This window comes from Trichechus manatus, unplaced genomic scaffold (assembly GCF_000243295.1).
Source record: "Trichechus manatus latirostris isolate Lorelei unplaced genomic scaffold, TriManLat1.0 scaffold00038, whole genome shotgun sequence".
Taxonomy (NCBI): Eukaryota; Metazoa; Chordata; class Mammalia; order Sirenia; family Trichechidae; genus Trichechus; species Trichechus manatus.
The window spans coordinates 9,444,013-9,456,666 of NW_004443974.1; the positions used below are offsets into that span (position 1 = coordinate 9,444,013).

The following is a 12,654-nucleotide window of genomic DNA, read 5'->3' on the forward strand; positions in this document are numbered from 1 at the left end:
AGGACACATCAACTGGGCCCTGAGGTATAAGGCAATAGCTAAGATAATCTTGGAAAATATCTTTTAGGGCAACTTTCACATAAAGCCGATCAAACACAACACAAAAGACTTTCCACTCTTATCTTTTTCTATTAGCATTTAATGAATGGAAATTTGTTGGACCAATGAAGACCCTCCTGACTCTCCTTACTGAAACCTGCACCAATGATTGTTAAGAAAGACAATTCAAAATGTAGGATGATCACAGTTTCTAGCCAATCTGAAAAGGCTAAGCTTTCAATGGTTTTGCCCATTTGTAAAGTTAATATATACTGATGGCTCTGTAATGGTTCTTTGGACTCGGGCAGACATGGCTGTGGCAGCATGCTTGTCTATTTTCCCACTCTTGCCTGTTCTGTAATATTCTTTGGACTCGGACAGACATGGCTGTGGCAGCATGCTTGTCCACGTTCCCATTCTTGCCTGTTCTGTAATATTCTTTGGACTCAGACAGACATGGCTGTGGCAGCAGGCTTGTCCATTTCCCACTTCTGCCCTTTTGAATATATACCAAATAAAACTTTCTTTTGTTTTACTAAACGTTAGGATGTTTTTCCCCTACAAGGGTGGTTAGAATCAGAGAAAGAAGTACTACATGTGCAGTTGCTATTAGAACAGAAGTGAAACAGGAAAACAACAGAATTGGATTGAATCCAACACAGAATCAAATCTCTAATAAGGGTTTAATATCCATAATATATAAGGCCCCTGGGTAGCAAATATAGTTTGTACTTGACTAGTAATCTAAAAGTTGGCAGTTCAAAACCACCAGAAGCACCACAGAAGAAAGGCCTGGTGATCTGCTTCTGAAAAGATTATAGCCAAGAAAACCCTATAGAACAGTTTTACGCTGTAACACATGGGGTCGCTATGAGTCAGAATCAACTTGACAGCAATGGGTTTGTTTTTGTTTTTTTTTTAACTCAGAATAGATAAAGATCTCCTACAACTCAACAGCAAAAAGACAACCAACCAAAGGACTTGAATAGAAATTTCACTGAAAAAGATAGCAAATTGCCAATAAGCACATGAAAAAAACGTCATTAGTAACAAGGGAAATGCAAACCAAAACCACAATGAGATATCACTTCACCCCTACTACCAAAACCCATTGCTGTCCAGTGGATTCTAACTCATAGAGACCCCACTAGGATGACCATAATCAGAAAAACAGAAAACAACAAGTTTGGGAGAGGATGTGGAGAAATTAGAATCCTCATCTATTGTTGATGGAATGTAAAATGGTACAGCTGCTGTGGAAAACACTTGGCAATTCCTCAAAAAGTTAAACATAGAATTATCATATGACTCACTCCTAGATGTATACCTAAAAGGCTTGAAAGCAAGGACTCAAACAGATACTTGTAAACTGTCATGGATTGAATTATGTCCTCCAAAAAATGTGTGTATCAGTTTGGCTGGGCCATGATTCCCAGTATTGTATAATTTTCCTATATGTTATAAATCCTGCCTCTATGATGTTAATAAGGGAGGATGGGCGGCAGTTGTGTTAGTAAGGCAGGACTCAATCTACAATAATAGATTGCGTCCTGAGGCAATCTCTTGAGATATAAAAGGGAGAAGCGAGCAGAGAGACAGGGGAACCTCATACAACCAAGAAAGCAGTGCTGGGAGCAAAGCGTGTCCTTTGGACCTGAGGTTCCTGTGCAGAGAAACTCCTACACCAGCGGAAGACTGATGACACGGACCTTCCTCCACAGCTGACAGAGAAAGCACCAATGCTCATTGCAGCATTATTTGCAGTACCCAAAAGGTGAAAACAACCCAAGTGTGCATGAACAGATGAATGGATAAACAAAATGTGGTATATACATACAATGTAATATTATCTAGCTGTAAAGAGAAATGAAGTTCTGATACATGCTATGACATGGATGAACCTTGAAAACATTATGCTGAGTGAAATAAGTCAGACACAAAAGGACAAATATTTTATGATCCTACTTATATGAAATATCTAGACTAGGCAAACACAGAGACAAAAGTTTAGCAGTGGTTACTGGAGCTAGGGGTAGAGGAGAATGGGTGTTATTGTTAAAGCGGTACTGAGTTTCTGACTGGGGTAATGAAAAACTTTTGGAGATAGACAGCAGTGAGTAATGTCACTGAATTGTACACTTAAAAACTGTTAAAATGGCAAACATTTTGTTACACATATTTTACCAAAATAAAACTAAAAAAAGAAAGTCTTTCAAGCTCAAAATCCCTATAATTCTGTGACTCTATGTATGGTACATTCAAATATGTATAGTAGAAATGGGAAATTTGTATTTTAAAAATAAAGAGAATCACAGATAAACATTTTAGCACACTTGCTAATATACTTTTTCTATATTTCCATTTTTGACATAGAAAGGAAACTGCATAAATTACTATATTTTATTACTAAAAACATAAAATCTCACCCCTTATAAATTTCCAAATCTTAATCTCAGAGGATAAACACTTTCTAGGAAAAAGAAATGAGTCAACATTTAGTCAATATGATCTGAGAAAATTTCTTAAAGTTTGGTTTAAAATTCTAAAAACTGTTTAAATTACATAAGTGTAAGTAACTGTCTACTCGACATAAAAGCATGATAAAAAATACAAGCACTGGAAGATTATTTTTCAATAGTTTAGCCATCCAGTACGGTTTATCATAAGCTCTATTTCCTGTCTGACATCCTCAGGGATCCAGTTTGACAGCTCCTCTGTACAATTTCTGCTACAAGACTTCACTGGCCTCTCTTGGCACATGTAAACTGCTGCTAGGTAATATTTCTCTTGGCAATAAACTACATACTTTATAGAAACAGACCTTCAATTGAACTCTCTTCACACAAGTCTACACTCTCTCCTAACGTGTGAATCTTAAACTAAGTTTTCTATAACAAAATGAACAAATTTTATGGTATTAAAATGCTACATATTCATTAAATTTCCCTCAAACTCATGCATCTGTGATTTTCGACAAGGGTGCTAAGTCCATCCAATAGGGAAACAATAGTCTCTTCAATAAATGGTGCTGGGATAACTGGATCTCCACTTTAAAAAAATGAAGCTGGACCAATATGTCATACTATATACAAAAGTTAACTGAAAATGGATCAAAGAGCTAAATATAAGAACTAAAACCATAAAACTATTAGAACAAAACAGGAATAATGCTTCGGGAACTAGTTTTCAAAAACGGAAAGTGAAAAAACAATCTATAAAATGGGAGAAAATACTTGGGAATAATATACTGACAAGGGTTTAATACCCAGAATATATAAAGAACTGCTACAACTCAACAACAAAAAGACAAACAACCCAATCAAAAACTGGGCAAAGGACTTGAACAGACATTTCTCCAAAGGAGATATGCAAATGGCTAGTAAGCACATGAAAAGATGCTCAGCATTAGTCATTCGGGAAATGCAAATCAAAATCACAATGAGCTACACTAGGGTGTTTATTATCAGAAAAACTGAAACTAACAAGTATTGGAGAGGATGTGGTAAAATTGGAACCCTCATCCACTGCTGGTAGGACTATAAACTGGTGCAGCTACTATGGAAAAAAATGTGGCAGTTCCTCAAGAAGTTAAACAGAATTATCATACGGCCCAGCAATTCCATTCTTAGGTGTATACTCAAAGACTTGAAAGCAGGGACTCAGATACACTTGTACACCAATGCTCAGTGCAGCATTGTTCGCAATACCCAAAACGTGGAAACATCTCAAGTGTGCATCAACAGATGAATGGATAAACAAAACATGGTATATACACACAATGGAATATTATTCAGCCACAAAGAGAAATGAAATTCTGATACATGCTATGACATGGATGAACCTTGAAAACATTAAGCTGAGTAAAATAAGTCAAACACAAAAGGGCAAATATTGTATAATCCCACTTATATGAAATATCTGAAGCCCTGGTGGTGAAGTGGTTAAGAGCTACGGCTGCTAGCCAAAAGGTCGTGAGTTTGAATCCGCCAGCCGCTCTTTGGAAACCCTATAAGGCAGTTCTACTCTGTCCTACAGGGTCACTATGACTCAGAATTGACTCTCATATATAAAAACCAAACCCATTGCCATAGAGTTGATTCCGACTCATAGCGACCCTATAGGACAGAACAGAACTGTCCCATAGGGTTTCCAAGGCTGTAATCTTTATGGAAGCAGACTGTCACAACTTTCTTCTGTGGAGTGGCTGGCGGGTTCGAACTGCCAACCTTTGGGTTAGCAGCCGAGCTCTTAACCACTGCGTCACCAGGGCTCATATCACTGTGGTACAGGAAATGAGGTAATGGTGTCCAATATGATTTAAGAAGCTATGCAGTACCCATCATATACTTCACTAGTAAGTAATTGTGGTTATTTAGGAATGAAATAAAAATATTTTTTTCTTAAAAAAAAAAAGTGATATTATTATATATCTACCAGAATGACTAAAATTAAAAAATACCAAGTGCTAGCAAGGAAACAGAGAAACTAGAACTCTCACACAAGTACCCGGTGGGAGTGCAACCTGATACAATCACTTCAAAAAACAATTGTCAATATTCAGTTGACAATGCCCATTTTATATGATCCAGAAATTCTTTAGCTATACATCTTAAAACCACTCTTGCACATGTACACCAGGAGATACAAATAATGTTTGTGGCTATACTGTTTGTAATTTAGAAACAATTCAATTACTCATAGATAAAATAGATTGTAACACAATCATGTAATTGAATACTACATAACAGTGAAAATGAATGGACCACAACCAAATGCACCAACATGAATGAATCTCAAAAACCTAATGCTGAATGAATAAAGAAAACTGCAGAAGAATACATTCAGTATTATTTCATATATACATAATTTAACAAATCTAAAACTAGATAATATATTTACAGTTATATCCATATATTGCAAAACCATAGGAGAAGAACATAAGGGAATGAAAAAACATCAGAGTAGCGCTTTCCTCTGACAGGGGAGGGAAGGGGACGAATGCCATAGAAGAGAGACATACATGGAACTTCAAAGGTATTGATAATGCGCTATTTTTTTTAAAGTTGACCAGTGGGAACAAAGATATTTATTTTATTATTCTTTAGAATAGAAGATACATATGTTATATATGCTTTTTTTGTATATATGATATATTTCATTTAAAAATAAATACTCCAGAAGATAAGCTAGATAACTGGGATCTTCTAAAACTTAAAACACACTCATCGAAAGAATTCACCAAAAGAGTAAAAAAGAGAACCTACAGACTGCGAAAAAATTTGGGGCCATTACAAACCTAGAGACTAAGGTCTAATCTCTAAAATCTACAAGAAAATCCACACCTCTACAACAAAAAGACAAATAATACAATTAAAAAATGGGCAAAGGAAATGAACACACACTTCACCAAAGAAGACATTCAAGTGGCCAACAGACACATGAGGAAATGTTCATGATCACTACCCGTTAGAGAAATGCAAATTAAAACCACAATGAGATACCATCTCACCTTGGCATTACTGGCACAAATCAAAAACACTGGAAATAACAAATGCTGGAGAGGCTGTGGGGAGATCAGAACTCTTATGCACTGCTTGGCTGGAATGCAAAATGATAGAACCATTTTGGAAAACGATATGGTGCTTCGTTAGAAAGCTAGAAATAGAAATACCATATGATCCAGCAATCCCACTCCTAGGAATATATCCTAGAGAAATAAAAGCCATCATAGGAAGAGACATATGCACACCCATGAACACTGCAGCATTGTTCACAATAGCAAAAAGATGGAAACAACCTAGATGCCCATCAACAGATGAATGGATAAACAAACTATGGTACATACACACAATGGAGTATTATGCAACAATAAAGAACAGTGATGAACCTGTGAAGCATGTCATAACATGAATGAATCTGGAGCGCGTTATGCTGAGTGAAATAAGTCTATCACAAAAGGGCAAATATTATATGAAACCAGTACTGTAAAACCTCACGAAAAGGTTTACACACAAAAAGACAATAGGTAAGTGGTAACTTTGGTGAAGGGTAAGACGGTACACAATACTGGGGAAGCCAGCACAACTTGTACAAGGCAAGGTCATGGAAGCTCCATAGACACATCCAAACTCCCTGAGGGACTGAACTGCTGGGCTGAGGGCTGTGGGGACCATGGTCTCGGAGAACATCTAGGTCTATTGGCATAACACAGTTTATAAAGAAAATGTTCTACATTCTACCCTGGTGACTAGTGTCTGGGGTCTTAAAAGCCTGTGAGCAGCCACCTAAGGTACTCCACTGGTCTCACCCCTTTGGGAGCTTGGGAGAATGAAGAAAACAAGATACAAGGGAAAGATTAGTCCAAAGGACTAATGGACCACAACTACTATGGCCTCCACCAGACTGAGTCCAGTACCACTAGATGGTGCCCAGTTACCACCACTGACTGTTCTGACGGGGATCACAACAGAGGGTCCTAGACAGAGCTAGAGAAAAATGTAGAACAAAATTCTAACTCACAAAAAAAGACCAGACTTACTGGCCTGACAGGCTGGAGAAATCCCAAGAGTATGGCCCCCAGACACCCTTTCAGCTCAGTAATGAAATCACTCCCGAGGTTCAACCCTCAGTCAAAGATTAGACAGGCTCATAAAACAAAACGAGACTAATGGGGCACAACAGCCCAAGGACAAGGACCAGAAGGCAGGAGAGAACAGGAAAGCTGGTAATAGGGAACCCAAGGTCAAGAAGCGAAAGTGTTGACATGTCGTGAGGTTGTTAACCAATGTCATAAAACAATATGTTTACTAACTGTTTAATGAGAAACCATTTCTTCTAAACCTTCATCTAAAGTACAACTAAAAAATTTAAAAATAATAATAATAAAAATATTTATTCACTCAACAAAATATTCATTGGGCACCTACTGTGTTTCAATATTTTCCTGTGCTTAGGATACTTTACGGACAGGGAAAAGAAGACAAGAAAGCAAAAACTAAAACGAATAAATGGGAAAAATATATATATATGTACTTTTTTATTTAAAAAAAGTAGAGCAGGGAAAACACTATCAGGAGCATACAGCAGATTGTAATATGAAATAGTCACTGAATTTCATTTGAGATGACTACATTTTTTACTACAAATAAAATTTTTATACAAATAAAAACTCTTAGATTTTTACCAGTTTACGAGAAACTAGGAAAAACCTAAGAGATGAAACCTTCAACAAGGTATTAGGAGAAAGCTATTTTCTGCTTTCAATATTCTTGAAAATGTCAAGTAGATTATCAAAAGTCTGCAAGATGTATTAAAAAACCGAAACAAAACAGTATACCTAGATGTTTAAAAAATATCTGTTGAACAAATTATTATTTTCCAAATGAAAATCTGTCTTAATTATCTCATTTTCTCAGCTAGCATTTTTCACACAATGAAGAAATAAATTTTTTTTAAAAATATATAAAAATGAATTCTCATTTCTCCTTTCACCTATTATAGTTATCTCCTTATCTGGTGTCAGTTTTGAAACAGACCAATTTTTTTCACATGCTGCAAAGTACAAAGGAATCTGAAATACAAGAGAAGAAAGAAAAACCTAAGGTCTTCAGGAATACTATGCTGATCAAATCAAAGACTACATTCCCACACCTGTAGATGTTCTCCACTCGGTAACACTCCAAATTATACATCCATCCTCTAGATTCAAGTATGTGACTTGTTATCTAGCAAAATTAAGTAACATTACTTATATTTGTGCCGTTAAATCTTGGATCTATGAGACCCACAAGAATATGAACTGTCTGGAAACAAAATTCTTCACATTCTTAATGGTCATTATTTTCTCTGATACTTAAAAATGCACCAAGATTATCCAAAACAACTACTTTTACCTAATTACCTGAGTTATTAGACAGAAATGTTTAATGAAACTACGTTACCTCAGTTGCAGAAGCTGGTAAAGAAATTGAAAATAATGGTTTTAGAAACTTGAAGTTCTGCATTTGAATCCAGAAGACATTCTTATCAAAGGCTGTTTTCATTTCTCTTGCGGGGACCTTAATAAGCCCTCATAGGAAATTATCACTACAAAAAAAAAATTTTTTTTAATAATTTTGATGTCATTATTTTAGTCTGTAATAGAAAACTATGCTTTGTCTTAATTATGCCACTTTCAAGCTGTTACTTTGAGTAAGTCAATTCACTTTCCTAAGGCTCAGTATTTCTATTTGTAAAATGGAAATAATATCACCTGCCTTCTAATGAGGTAACAGATACAAATTTTATCTGTTTATAAACACCAGTAACCTGGGAATTAAGTTATTCTCCCTTGGTCCCCTCCTTCCATTTAGTTTGATGTCTGCTAATACACTATTCTGTGCAAGCAACCTGAACATTAAACAATTAAGAATTTATAGAAATGCACAGTGAACAAACAAGATCTAAACATTTTATTGCATGTGAAGTATTCATCAATAAATTTAAAGGGCTTGTTGATCTTAAAAAAAAAAATAGAGACAATAGGTAATATATTTGAGACATCACTGCCTAATCTATCATTTACCAATAAATATTCTTAAACTTTCCTGACACAGTAAATGCCACTCATTATCAAGAAGTCCAGAAACCAGCACCAGTTCATCCCACCCTGGTTTTGAAATTTCTCTATCACTTTCTTCCTAATCCTTTTTCCCAAAGAGGTCATTTCTGGTCTTCACCTCTTAGGTGAACCTTTAGCCTTGAAACATCTAAAATATGTTTGTTAATTCCTTATTCCTTCGGCCTTTCCAACATCCCTTTCTCCCTGACTTCTCAGGACTATTTCCTCCACAATTTCAGACTGCAACTTTTCTGCTGGTTATCCTTCCCCTACTTAGTCTTAAAAAATGCCAGTAATAGTTATAGTAGTAGCAGTAGTGGTAGTGATGAAAGGAGTAATGAACAGCTACAATTTTGTGACAGGCACTATCTAAACACTTTGTAGGTACATACCACTGAAGTCTCACAACAACCCTATGAAGTAGATACCATTTTATAGATGAAGAAACTGAGTTACAAAGAGGATGCTGCTTTCCAAAGTCACATACTATACCCGAATCATTCTAAAATCACTGCTCTTTACTAATATGCACCAAACCAAAACCAATCTCGTTGCCGCTGAAGTCAATTCCAACTCACAGGGACCTATAGGACAGAGTAGAACAACCCCATAATGTTTCCAAAGAGCAGCTGGTGGATCTGAACTGCCGACCTTTTGGTTAGCAGCCGTGTTTGAACCACGGCACCACCAGGGCTCCACTAACGTGCACACAGCCTTCTAAATTAGAAGTACATCAGAAGAGAGTTATCTGCAAAGGGATAATATGATTCAATTTTTGCTGTCTTGTTTTGTACCATGCTGCAATTAAAAAAAAAAAAAAAACTCATAATTTCATAAACATGTAAAATGAAAGTCAACAAAAGAAGAATTTATAAGGAATAAAAATAAAGAATCTGTTTTTCTTCTTTGATGAAACTAACTGCCCCTGAAGGTGGAAACACATCTTATTCTTACAGCTCAGGTAGTTTAATATATAGTATGGTCTCTACTCTGAACTTTGACAAAATGGAGTATCATTCCGGTTATCTATTGCTGGATAACTTAGTGACTTAAAGCAACAATCATTTATTGTGCTCATGAATCTACAAATTGGGAGGGCATTGCAGGGACAGTTCATCTCTGCTCCACACAGGTACCTAATGGGGCAGTTCACTGGGATCTAGAGGATTAGGATTCACTTTCAGGATGGCTCATTCACATGCTGGCAGGTTGATGCTAGATGTCAGCTGGGAGCTCAGCTGGGGCTGTGGGCCAGGAGTTTCAGTTCCTCTCTACACAGGCCTCTCATGAGTTGCCTGGGCTGCGCACAGCATGGTAGCTAGGTTCCAAAAGTGAGTGTCCCAAGAGTGGAAGGTGGAAGTTCATGGCATTTTTATGACCTAGCCCCAGAAATCACATAGTGTCGCTTGAGTCATATTCTGTTGGTCAAGACAGTTGCAAAGGCCTGCCCTAACTAAGAGGAGACCTCACCACTAGATGGACGAAGTGTTAAGGTCACACTGTAAATAGAATATGTAGAATGAAAGATATTGTTGTAGACATCTTCGGAAAATACAATCTATCACACCAGTGGAATGGTTATGTGTCAGAATATACCTAAGGTGACTTTATTTAATAGTGTTTATTGATTTTTAAGCAGACATTTCCTGTAAAAAGCAAGGGCTAAAGAGGTTGGATACAATAACCCAGAGTTTTCCTCCCTGTGAGGAAGTGAATTCAAGGGACAAACTATAGAGAAAAACAGAGGAGAAAGGATGGTTAGGTACTTCCCAGAATAAAAGTGTGATAAAACAAGGAAAATGAGTGACCATTTACTAAAAGTTAAACAATATTAGAGTCGGAAGAAAATTTTGACATCATTTAGTCTACTCCCTTTCTTCCAGCAACTACTAGAAAACTAAACTTTTCTTATTTACCTTTCAGTGGAGGTCAGAGAAACCTCTTACTTTTTAGTAAAATTCTAAATTCTAAAATGCATATATTTTTATTCACTTCCTTCTCTATTGCTACTGGCAGTAAAAACCCTTAAAAATGAGAAAGCATCAAATACTTTCAGAGTTAACAAGGTAAGGGAAAAGCTGAAGCACCTGCATCCTGTTTCAAAGAAGAGTTTATGGGCAGAATCGATTACATAATGGATGGTTGAAAAAAGATGAATCGAACCCCTGGGGCATGTAAACAAAAAAAAAAAGAAAAGGAAAGGAGTGACTAGAAACCAGCCAAAGCTCTGGGGATTTCACCAGCACGCTATGCTAACATTACATGTTCTTTAAACAAGTTCCTATATAAGGACTTCACCTTTAAGCCTTGGTCTTTTTTTCCACATAAGTTTTAAATATTAGAGCCAGAAAAGGCTCCAGAGGTTTCCAACACCTTCAAGTAAAATAATCTCTTTTTAAATAATAAAAAATTCTGTGGACATTCATATGACAACTGTGATTTTATTATCTGATTATTGAAAAAAATAAATTATTGAGAAATAATGACAGAAGCTACCATGAATTCAATAACACCTCTACTAAATATTATTTGTATTTTGCTTGTACAAGGTCATTTAGATACAATAGTATGTATGTGAGGCACTCAATTTAGATAACATTCTAAGGGAACATTGAACATGTGTCAGTTATCACCAAAAAATGGGAGCTGGTACAGTGGTTTAAGCATTTAGCTGCTAACCAAAAGGTTGGCAGTATGAATCCACCAGCTGCTCCCTGGAAACCCTACAGGGTAGTTCTACTCTGTCCTATAGGGTCACCATGAGGCAGAATCAACTGGACAGCAATGGGCTTGGTTTTTTCTTTTATTACCAAACATGTTAATAAATTATACTTGAAAAGACTAAGACTGAGGAAGTTTTAAAGACTTCCTTTTCAGGTATCTTACACCAGTAGAATTACTAGGACTTCTTATACTGTGCTTGCGGTTGCATTCAACAACCAATTTCTTCAAACACAGATTCTATAATTTTCTTATAAATAATGAAAAACATTTTCTTCTTTTAACTTAAGTCATAATCATTTAAAACTGGTTCTGGGCAATATGGATATATATTCCTGTCTTATAAAAAAGTAATAGTCCTCTTATTTATTGAAGACAATTCTACTATCACCAACCAGGAGTTGCCTCATTAGGTAAATGACTTGCCTACCTATTGTCAGAAAGACAGGCTTAATGGCAACTATTCTAAATCTAAAAATCTTTACTTTTGGCAGACACTTTCCAAAAATCTATACATGATAACTCCATGGTTTGGAAATTATCACAATAGTTTAAAAGCCCTGACTGCCATTTTGTAGACCTTTGGGAAACGATGTGTGAGCACCTTCAATATGGGCTCCCTCTGGAGAAGAACTCCCAGAACCCTGCCAAGCAGGCACATCTGCTTTCAAGGCCTGTGGAATATGGAGAGAGAGCCTAGGAGAAAGAAACATAACTGCAAAACAAGAATACAGTGAATGGTGCATAGCCATAGGGTAAGATGTTTCTAAAATAGCTGACAAGTTTACGGACATCTAAGCACCTCGCTTTTTGATTAGGTTGTGGTGAAGGTGGACATTTCATAGTAGATGGTATACACGGAGAGAACCCACAGCTAGTAACGCAGAAGTTAAGACAGATTTGGGAGCACTATGGAAAACCACGGATGAATCAGAAAGTAAGCCATAAAAAGACTAGGCTTAGTTAACTGACTTGCTCACTCTTCCCAGACAGCCAAGAAGGAATTAAAAAAGAGTTTAGAACCTAGTGATAGGTTACTGGGCAACTACTTTATAATGCTTCCTTTGACAAAGATGAATATGAGCAGGGGACTACCTAGCAATCTGTGGGGCAAGAGACCAGGGAAAAAGGAATGACTCTGAAAATGAAAAACAAATGGCTGGAGATTCAGCTGTTAGGACAGGCACATATAATTTCCTCAAAGTGAACTGTCCTTCAATGCCTTTAATCAAACGATAGCTGCTTACACAACACACACAACACACACAACACACACAACACACACAACACACACA

General features: G+C 36.5%; 1 protein-coding gene across 2 annotated transcripts in view; it reads right to left on the reverse strand.

Annotated features, from left to right (window-relative positions):
* The window catches only part of SCAI (suppressor of cancer cell invasion), a 165,950-nt gene that overhangs the window by 141,498 nt on the left and 11,798 nt on the right, over positions 1-12,654 (reverse strand). The window contains exon 1 of one of the 2 annotated variants that reach the window (XM_023730733.1): positions 7,980-8,382. The exons of the other annotated variant lie outside the window; for it this stretch is intronic. The gene's annotated coding sequence lies outside the window, so the exon portion shown is untranslated. Of the gene's footprint in view, positions 1-7,979; positions 8,383-12,654 lie in introns of those variants that run through there. 2 annotated transcript variants of the gene reach the window in all.